The sequence below is a fragment of the Canis aureus genome, chromosome 3 (genome assembly GCF_053574225.1).
Source record: "Canis aureus isolate CA01 chromosome 3, VMU_Caureus_v.1.0, whole genome shotgun sequence".
Classification (NCBI taxonomy): domain Eukaryota; kingdom Metazoa; phylum Chordata; class Mammalia; order Carnivora; family Canidae; genus Canis; species Canis aureus.
Genome location: NC_135613.1, coordinates 22,160,348 through 22,170,123, shown reverse-complemented (window position 1 = coordinate 22,170,123; position 9,776 = coordinate 22,160,348). Strand labels below are relative to the sequence as shown.

The following is a 9,776-nucleotide window of genomic DNA, read 5'->3' as shown; positions in this document are numbered from 1 at the left end:
ACTGTGTGGAAGAATATGCACTTGAATTTTTTTGAACATTTCCCCCAAATTGCCCTCCAGAGGAGCTGTGGACATTTTATGTTCCTGACAATGGTGCATGAGGGTCCCCATTACCCTGAATCCTGACCTACACAGGCCATTGCCACACTGCCTTGCCATGTGTCAATCTGATGAGCAGAAGGTATCTTGCTACTATTATTTGCAACTCCTGAGCAGTAGTGAGGTGGGCAAAATATACCATTTTTCACAAACTGTAATTATAGGCAGTTTTATGTGTTCGTATTTGAGTTCCCTGCTCATTTCCTTTCTCACTTTTACCTTGCTCTTTATTAATTTGTAGGTTTTTAAAAATATATACCTTTGTTACGTACTACAAACATGACTTCTAGGTTTGTCTTTTCACTTTATTAATGTTATTTGTTTTACTTTCCTGTACAAAGCTTTTTGATCTTCGGGGAATCGGATCTATGAAGGTTTGGATTACTGCTTCCAGATTTCATGTCATGTTCATAAAAGAGTCCTCCACCCCAAGATTATAAAACATTCACCCTAGTTCTCCTTGAGTAGTTCTGTGTCCGTGTTTCACATTTAAATATTTAATTCCCTCCTAAATTTATTTTGATATAAGAAGTTGGATGTGGATCCCACATTTTATTTTAGATTTTATTTATTCTTTTTTTTTTTTATTTATTCATTAATGAGAGACAGAGAGAGAGAGAGAGGCAGAGACAGGCAGAGGGAGAAGCATACTCCATGCAGGCAGCCCAACGTGGGAGTCGATCCCAGGTCTCCAGGATCAGGCCCTGGGCTGAAGGCAGCACTAAATGACTGAGCCACCCGGGCTGCCCCTGGATCCCACTTTTTACACCCAAATGACCAGCCAGTTATCTCAAAATCTTACTTGCCCCCAATGACTTAAGATGCTCCCCTTGACAGTCTTCATTTGATATGTGAGGTCATTTCTGCATTCTTAATTTTTCCCTGGTCCATCTATTCCTGCCTTGTTATGCATGCAGTTTGGACATTCACATATTTCCTCAGACCCTGGGCCAGAAAACACCCAATCCTTCCTCCATCTCAGCACAACCAAACCCTGAACAGATCTCTGGAGCTACTATGTGAAAACCCCAATGAGTCAATAACAGCAGGTGGATTCAGGGATGAGGGGAGAGATAAAAATTCAAACAACAACTGATAGGGTGATGAGCTTCCTGAGAGTTTCCCCTTCTTAGTTCCAGACTTTACTATAGGAAAGCCCAAATCCTGGAACTACAGAGTGGATGTGGGTAGGAAATTCTCCAAGAGAAATATTCTCTTTCTGCCCTGAGAATGGGAAAGGAGGTTCCTGAGGAACAGATCATATGGAAGACCCCCTTCCTGTTCTTTCCTTTTCACCATCCTCCTCCTGCCCCCAAGGTAGCCCCCATCACAGATCTGCTCTCTCAAACTGAGGGGAAACTCTTCTTTCCAGCCAGAGGTGCCAGGAAGGAGGCTCCTGGCTGTCCAGTCTTTCTCTTGCCTTTTGCTGCTTTACCCTGAGGCCAGAACTATGCAATAGTACAGGAAGGCTAACCCCCATCTTTCTAGACAGAAAAGGGGACCTCAGGGCACATGGGTGGCTCAGTCAGTTAAGCATCTGCCTTCAGCTCAGGTCATGATCCTGGGATCAAGCCCCACATCAGGCTCCCTGCTCAGCGGGGAGTCTGCTTCTCCCTCTGCTTTTCCCATACACACCCACACTTGTGCTCTTTCTCACTCAGGCTCTCTCTCTCTCAGTCTCAAATAAATAAAATCTTTTTTTTTTTAAATAAAGAAAAGGGGACCTCAGGAGAGGAGGCTCTGGAGAAAGATTTTGATCCTTTAAAGCTGTGGATAAAACCCTATGCTCACGCTCCAAGTTGCATATGTGCACACAGCGAAGGCTTTGAGAAGTGAACCACACTGTGGCCGGCTACTGGCCCCTGGGCAGTGTGCATGTGGAGTAACAAGTTTTATGCTATAGAGGCTTTCAAAACTGAACAGACTCAGAACCACAGCCCACAGAAGGTAGGTCAGTACTTTGCAGCCTGAACTTAACCAGATCGGTAACCTCCTAAAACAGAAAAGGAAATGTTCCCCAGAGGAATTTAGCAAGAACCAAAGTTTCATAAATAATATTCCAAATATACATGATTTAATCCAAAAATTTTGACCTACAAAGAATCAAGAAAATCTCAACAACTCTCAAAGCCAAGATGTCCCAGATGTTGGAATTACTACAGCCATTCCATGCTTCATGAAATCAGGGAGAGTGCTCAAAACAGAGTAAAGACAGAAGTTCTCAGCAAAGAAATAGAAGCCATAAAAAAGAAGCAAATGCAAACTTTTTAAAAAAGATTTTATTTATTTATTCATGAGAGACACAGATAGAGAGAAAGAGGCAGAGACACAGATAGAGTAGAAGCAGGCTCCATGCAGGAAGCCTGACAGGGGACTCCAGGATCACGCCCTGGGCCAAAGGCAGGCGCCAAACCGCTGAGCCACCCAGGGATCCCCTGCAAACTTTAAAAGTAAAAAATTCAACCATAGAAATTTAAAAGGTCACAGCCCAATTGCAAAATAGATGGTAGAAGTAAGAATCAGTGAGTTTCAAGATAGATCAATAGGAAGGATTTTATTTGAATAATAGAGAGAAAAAGATTTTGAAAAATGAACAGAGACAGAGGGGACTGTGGGAAAATATCAAAAGGTCTACGACTCATGTCACTAGAGTCCCAGAAGGCCAGGAGAAAGAAAACATTGCATAAAAAATATTCAAAGAAAAATGGTAGAAAATTTCCCAAATTTGGTGAAAGACATAAAGGCACAGATTGAAGAAATACAATCAATCCTAAAGAAGATAAACCCAAAGAAATTCACATCCCAACATATCATAATCAAATTGCTATAGTCGGGCAGCCCTGGTGGTGCAGCGGTTTAGTGCCACCTGCAGCCCAGGGCGTGATCCTGGAGACCCTGGATCAAGTCCCACATCAGGCTCTCTGCATGGAGCCTGCTTCTCCCTCTGCCTGTGTCTCTGCCTCTCTCTCTCTCTCTCTCTCATGAGTAAATAAATAAAATCTTTAAAAAAAAAACAAATGCTATAGTCAAAGGGAAATAGTCAAACATATGAATTAAAAGACAGAGACTGTCAGACTGAATTTTTAAAATATCCAACTATTGCTATCTACAAAGAATCCACATCAAATATGACATAAAAAGGTTAAAAGTGGATGGAAAAACATATATCATGAAAACTGATTTTAAAAAGCTACTAATTGGGCAGCCCAGGTGGCTCAGCAGTTTAGCACCACTTTTGGCCCAGGGCATGATCCTGGAAACTCAGGATCGAGTCCCACATTGGGCTTCCTGCATGGAGCCTACTTCTCCCTCTGCCTGTGTCTCTGTCTCTGTCTCTCTCTCTCTCTCTTATGAATGAATAAATAAAATCTTTAAAAAATAAAAATTAAAAAAAATTAAAAGCTACTCATAAGTTTAAACACAGGGTTCTCATATGACCCAGCAAGTATATTTCTTGGTATATAACCAAAAAAATGAAAACCTAAAACTCTTACATGCATTTTTCTAGCATTATTATTCAGAATAAGCAAAAAGTGGTAACAACCCAAATGTCCATCAACTGATGAACTGATAAATAAAATGTCCATACCATGGAATATTATTCAGACATAGTAAGTAATGAAATACTGACACTTGCTATAATATGGATGACTCTTGAAAATATTATGCTAAGTGAAAGAAGTCAGATACACACACACACAAAAAAATTGCATGGTTTCATTTATATGAAGTGTCAAAAATTGATAAATTTATTGAGCCAGAAAGTAGATTAGTGGTTGCTTAGGGCTCAGAGAGGACCAGGAGGGAAGTGGGTATTGATTGCTAATGAGTACAGACTTCCTTTTGGGGGTACCAAAGTGTTACAAAATTGATTATGTGATGTTTTCACACCCTGTGAATATACTAAAACAACAACAACAACAACAACAACAACACTGAATCGTATAGTTTAAATGAATTTTATGAATTTCAATAAAGCTGTTCATACTAGGAAGGAAAGCTAGCTAGAGTGGCTATATTAATATCAGATAAAATAGTTTCAGAACAAGGAAAATTATTAAAGATAAAGAGGAATGATAATATGTGATGATGAAGGTCAATTCATCAAGAAAATGCAACAACCCTAAATGTGTGTGTACCTGAGGGCAGAGGATAAAAATGCCCGAAGCGGCAGGCAGTGCTGGGGCTAAACTCGTGTGCTGGGGTGGCATGGGCTGCAGTGAGAGAGTCTGGTGCGACATCTCACATAATTTGCGGGTACAGCCTACCAAGAGGCCAGAGGCAGAACTTAGGCTGACTAGGAGTCTGTGAATGAACTCATGAAAGGCGTTTGTAATATGAATGAAGAACATGTGACTCCGGTATCCCCTCTATCACATGTGATATCAGTCGGTTGTTTGATCTTATCAGTTATCTGGCCGACCTCAGTCGTGCACACCGAGCTGATACCCGGACATATCAGCCTCATAAACAAGGACTGGGTTCAAGAGAAGATCCACGTGCCCCTTCGTCAGCAGGCCCAACAGGCCAGGGGAGAGCTGAGTTGGAAGCATGGGGGGAGGGGTTGAGAACACAGGTACATATAGCATGACGGGAGTCTTATGTCTAGGAACCTTGTTTCCATTTCGGCACAGTGTGACTAGGATTGAATGTATTTGATAACAGTGAGGATCTTGTTCCATATGAAACCCTCATTGCCCCTTTCCTCCCTATTTTTTTTTACTTAAATATTTACATGGAAGTTGCTTTTGGAAGTTAATATTGGTTCCAACCCTTCAAATTGTTCGTACCTGCTTTACTGCATCCGCTCAACCAGCTCTTCTTCCAGTCCGGGTGGGAGGGTGGTGACAGCTTAGCCATTATGTCTTTGAGATAAAGTCATAGTGAAAAACAAATATTCTTTAGTTTAAAAAGAAAATATGGCCAGCCTGGGTGGCTCAGTGGTTTAGCGCGGCCTTCAGCCCGGGTGTGATCCTGGAGACCCGGGATCAAGTCCTATGTCAGGCTCCCTGCAGGGAGCCTGCTTCTCCCTCTGCCTGTGTCTCTGCCTCTCTCTCTCTCTCTCTCTCATGAATAAATAAATAAATAAAATCTTTTTTAAAAATGTGGGGACATCTGGGTGGCTCAGTCAGTTAGGCATCTGCCTTCGACTCAGGTCATAATCCCAGGGTCCTGAGATAGTCTTGCCTCGGGCTCCCTGCTCAGCCAGGAGTCTGCTTCTTCTTCTGCCCCTCCCCCTCTTTGTTCTCTCTCTCTCTCTCTCTCTCTCTCTCTCCCCCCTCTCTCTCCCTAACAAATAAATAAAATCTTAAAAAATAAGAAAATATGTGAATACATTATAAAAGTGAAAACAGAAACAAAGTCTAAAATTATACTAGATGTCCACACTCTACTCTCAATAATTGATAAAGCAAGTAGACAGAAAATCACCAGGAATACAGAAGACCTGAACAACCAACTTGCAACTAACTTGACCCAATTAACATTTCTAGAGCACTCCATCTAACCAACAACAGAATACAGTTTCTTCTCAAGTGTACATGGACTTTCATCAGCATAGACCATATCCTGAGTCATATAACAAAACTTAGCAAATCTAAAATAACTGAAATCATACAAAGTGTGTTCTCTGCCCATAACGGAATTAGACTATAAATTAATGACAGAAAGATATTTACAAAATCCCCCTAAATATTTGGGAGTTAAACAACATACTTCTAAATAATCCTTGGGTCACAAAGTAAATCACAAGGGAAATTATAAATATTTTGAACGGAAGGAAAATGAGAATACAACTTATCAAAATTTGTGGGATGCCAGTAAAGCAGTGCTTAGAGGGAAGTTTAGAGATATTAGATGTTTACGTTAGAAAAGAATATGGTTTTCAAATAAATAATCTAAGCTTCCACCTTAAGAAACTGGAGGGGGGGTTGGGGGAAGAAGAGCAAATTAAACCTAAAGCAAACAGAAGGAAGGGAATGAATAATAGTAGGAACAAGTATGAGTTGAATTTAAAACAACAACAACAAAATAATAGATTAAAAAAATCAATAAAACCAAAAGTTGGCGGGTGCCTGGGTGGCTTAGTGGTTGAACGTCTGCCTTTGGCTCAGGGTCATGATCCCAGGGTCCTGGGATCAAGTCCCTCATTGGGCTACCCGCAAGGAGCCTACCTATGCCTATGTCTCTGCCTCTCTCTATGTGTCTCGAATGAATGAATAAATGAATGAATGAATCTTAAATTCTCAGTATCTCTTTAAATAAAAACAACACATAGGGATCCCTGGGTGGCGCAGCGGTTTAGCGCCTGCCTTTGGCCCAGGGCGTGATCCTGGAGACCCGGGATCGAATCCCACATCGGGCTTCCGGTGCATGGAGTCTGCTTCTCCCTCTGCCTGTGTCTCTGCCTCTCTCTCTCTCACTGTGTGTCTATCATAAATAAAATAAAATAAAATAAAAATTAGATCTTTAAAAAAAAAAAACAACACATACATACACACACACACAAAGTTGGTTCTGTGAAAAGATCAAGAAAATTGATAAACCTCTAGCCAGATTAACCAAGAAAAAAAAAAGACAAAAGCTACCAAAATAAAGGACAGCACACAGATCCCAGAGATACTGAAAGGAGAGTAGGCTAATATTATAAAAATTCTATGGCAGATTTGACAACTTGGCTGAAATCTATCAGTTCCTTCAAGGATACAGATTACCAAAAGTCCCTCAAGAAGAAATGGGCAACCTAAATATTCCTATATTTATTAGATAGTTTGTAGCTTAAAAATAAAAACTTCCAAGAAAAGACCCCAAAACTAGATGATTTTACTAAGCACCTAATGAAGGTATAATACAAATTCTACAGTTTCTTCCAGAAAATAAAAGATGAGTAATCACTTCCTAAGCCACCCTTGCATCCAATATTACCCAGATACCAAAACCAGAGAAATACCACACAGGAAAGGAGATCTATAGCCCAAAATCCCTTGGGAACGTAGATGCAAAAATCCTTAGCAAAATATTAGCAAATCACAGCTAGCAGTAAGGGAAATGCACCATCACCAAGTAGAGCCTATCCCTGTTGGGTCAAATTAGATCAACATTAGAAAACCAACCAATGTATTACAATGTATAATCTGCAGTATTAACAGACTAGAGGGAGGGGTAGCTGTCTGGCTCAGTCAGGAAAGCATGTGACTCTTGTTCCTGTGGTTGTGAGTTCAAACCCCAAGTTAGGTATAGAAATTACTTAAAAATAAAATCTTTACAAAAACAAACAAAAAAACCCCAACAGACTAAAGAGTAAAAACCAAATGATAATCTCGGTAGGTGCAGAAAATGCACTTGACTAAACTCAACATCCATTTATGATTTTTAAAAAACACTCTCTTGCAAGGGGCTCAGTCAGTTAAGCCTTCGACTCGGTTTCAGCTCAGGTCATGATCTCACGATTCTGGGATCAAGCTCCCCTCAGGCTCTGCACTTGGTGGGGGGTCTACTTGAGACTCTCTCTCTCTCTCTCTGCCTTTGCCTCTCCTCTGCAATCACACACTCCCTTTCTCTAAAATACATAAACGACAAATACCCACCATTTGCTTTGACGTGGCTGGGACTGGAGGGTATTATGCTGAGTGAAATAAGTCAATCAGAGAAGGACAAACATTATATGGTCTCATTCATTTGGGGAATATAAAAAATAGTGAAAGGGAATAAAGGGGAAAGGAGAAAAAATAAGTGGGAAATATCAGAAAGGGAGACAGAACATGAAAGACTCCTAACTCTGGGAAATGAAGTAGGGGTGGTGGAAGGGGAGGTGGGTGGGTGGTGGGGGTGACTGGGTGACGAGCGCTGAGGTGGGCACTGACGGGATGAGCACTGGGTATTATTCTATATGTTGGCAAATTGAACACCAATAAAAAATAAATTTATAAAAAATAACTTAATTTTTTTTTAATTTTTATTTATTTATGATAGTCACAGAGAGAGAGAGAGGCAGAGACACAGGCAGAGGGAGAAGCAGGCTTCATGCACTGGGAGCCTGATGTGGGATTCGATCCCGGGTCTCCGGGATTGCGCCCTGGGCCAAAGGCAGGCACCAAACCGCTGCGCCACCCAGGGATCCCACTTAATTAATTTTAAAAAAGAAAATACATAGACAAATCTTAAAAAAAAAAAAACTCTCAGCAAATTAGGAATATAGGGAAACTTCTCTAACCTCATGAAGGACATCTATAAAAAACCCACAGCTAACATTACACTTGATGTTAAAAACCAAATGCTTTCCCCGTAGGTTCAGGAATAAGGCAATCTTGTCCACCCTCACCCTACAGCATTGAAGACTTATGTCTTCCAAAAACCTATACCACAAAATTTATAGCAGCTTTGTTCATAATTGCTAAAAAATTAGAAACGATCCAGACGCCTAGATAAATGGTGGTATGTTTGTTCCCCAATGATGGCACAGCATATGGTATGTTTCCATGCAATGGGTTACTAGTCAGCACTGAAAAGGGATAAACTATTGATTACACACAACAGAGATAAACCTCAAATACATTATGTGGAAGAAGCCAGACCCAGGAGATTCCTGCACAATCCCACTTATATGAGATTCTTGAAATGGTGAGACTAGAGGGAGGGTGGTGAGGTCCACAGTTGCCCTACATGAAGGGTGGAGGGAGGGTCTGCCTGGGGCAGCATGGGGAACTGGGAGGTGGAAGTGTTCTGTATCCTGATATGGTGGCGGTTACACAAGTGCATGCGTTTGTCAAAATTTAAGGCCTACACACACACACACACACACACACAAAAGTGTATTTCACTTTATGTAAATTTTACAATAGATTTTGTAGACGCTAGCAAAATACACATACTTCCTACCCATCTTACCACATGTAATCTTACAGAGACACTTGAAATAATTGTGTTAAGTACAAAAAAAAAGCTCACAGGAATTTGCTTGGAACTGCGTTGAATTTGTGAAATAATTTATGAAGAACACACATTTTTCAATAGTAAGTCTTTTCTGTGTTAAATTAAAATAAATTAAATTACAATTTCTACCCAAGAACATGCCTTTAATGGTGCCATCAGTATTTCTCACTTTGGGTCCTACATGATTTTTATGAAAATTTTTTATGGATTTTTATGCATTTTGTTGTTACTGTGGATGAAGTGTTTTCTTTTCCATTACAAGTATTAAATTATCATTATTGGCTCAAAGGGAAAATAGAGCTTTCTGAACACATATTTAGTAAGCAGCCACCCCATTGACCTCCTTTGCTGTTATTAATCAGTCATTGATTAACGCGATGATACATGGTGTTGGCATCGCCCATGGATGGTGACTGCTCTTTCCTCCATTTGTATGTCTGACTTCCTTTTTTAATCACGATGACTAATGCTTCGAAGACAGTGTTAAGTAATTCCACTTTTATTTTCTAGGCTCCACCCACACATAGGAGACCCAACCACCGTCCAGCCTCCTGCTCTCAAGGGCCACTTTTCCGAACTGAGAGACAGAGTGGGGTCTGTTCACACTTCTGTCTCTATTTCTCACAGCAACTTCCCAATAATGAAAAGCCAATGACTCTCTGATAGCAAAGATGTAAAAAGGAAGACAGCACACCAGGCTGCACTCTACCACTCAACAAATCAAGGGTCTGCGCTCTCTCTGGCTC

General features: G+C 40.7%; 1 pseudogene; it reads left to right on the top strand.

Moving 5' to 3' along the window:
• The first annotated feature begins 4,257 nt into the window (after window positions 1–4,257).
• Window positions 4,258–4,667, top strand: LOC144304378 (enhancer of rudimentary homolog pseudogene; annotated as a pseudogene).
• The last annotated feature ends 5,109 nt before the right edge of the window (window positions 4,668–9,776 follow it).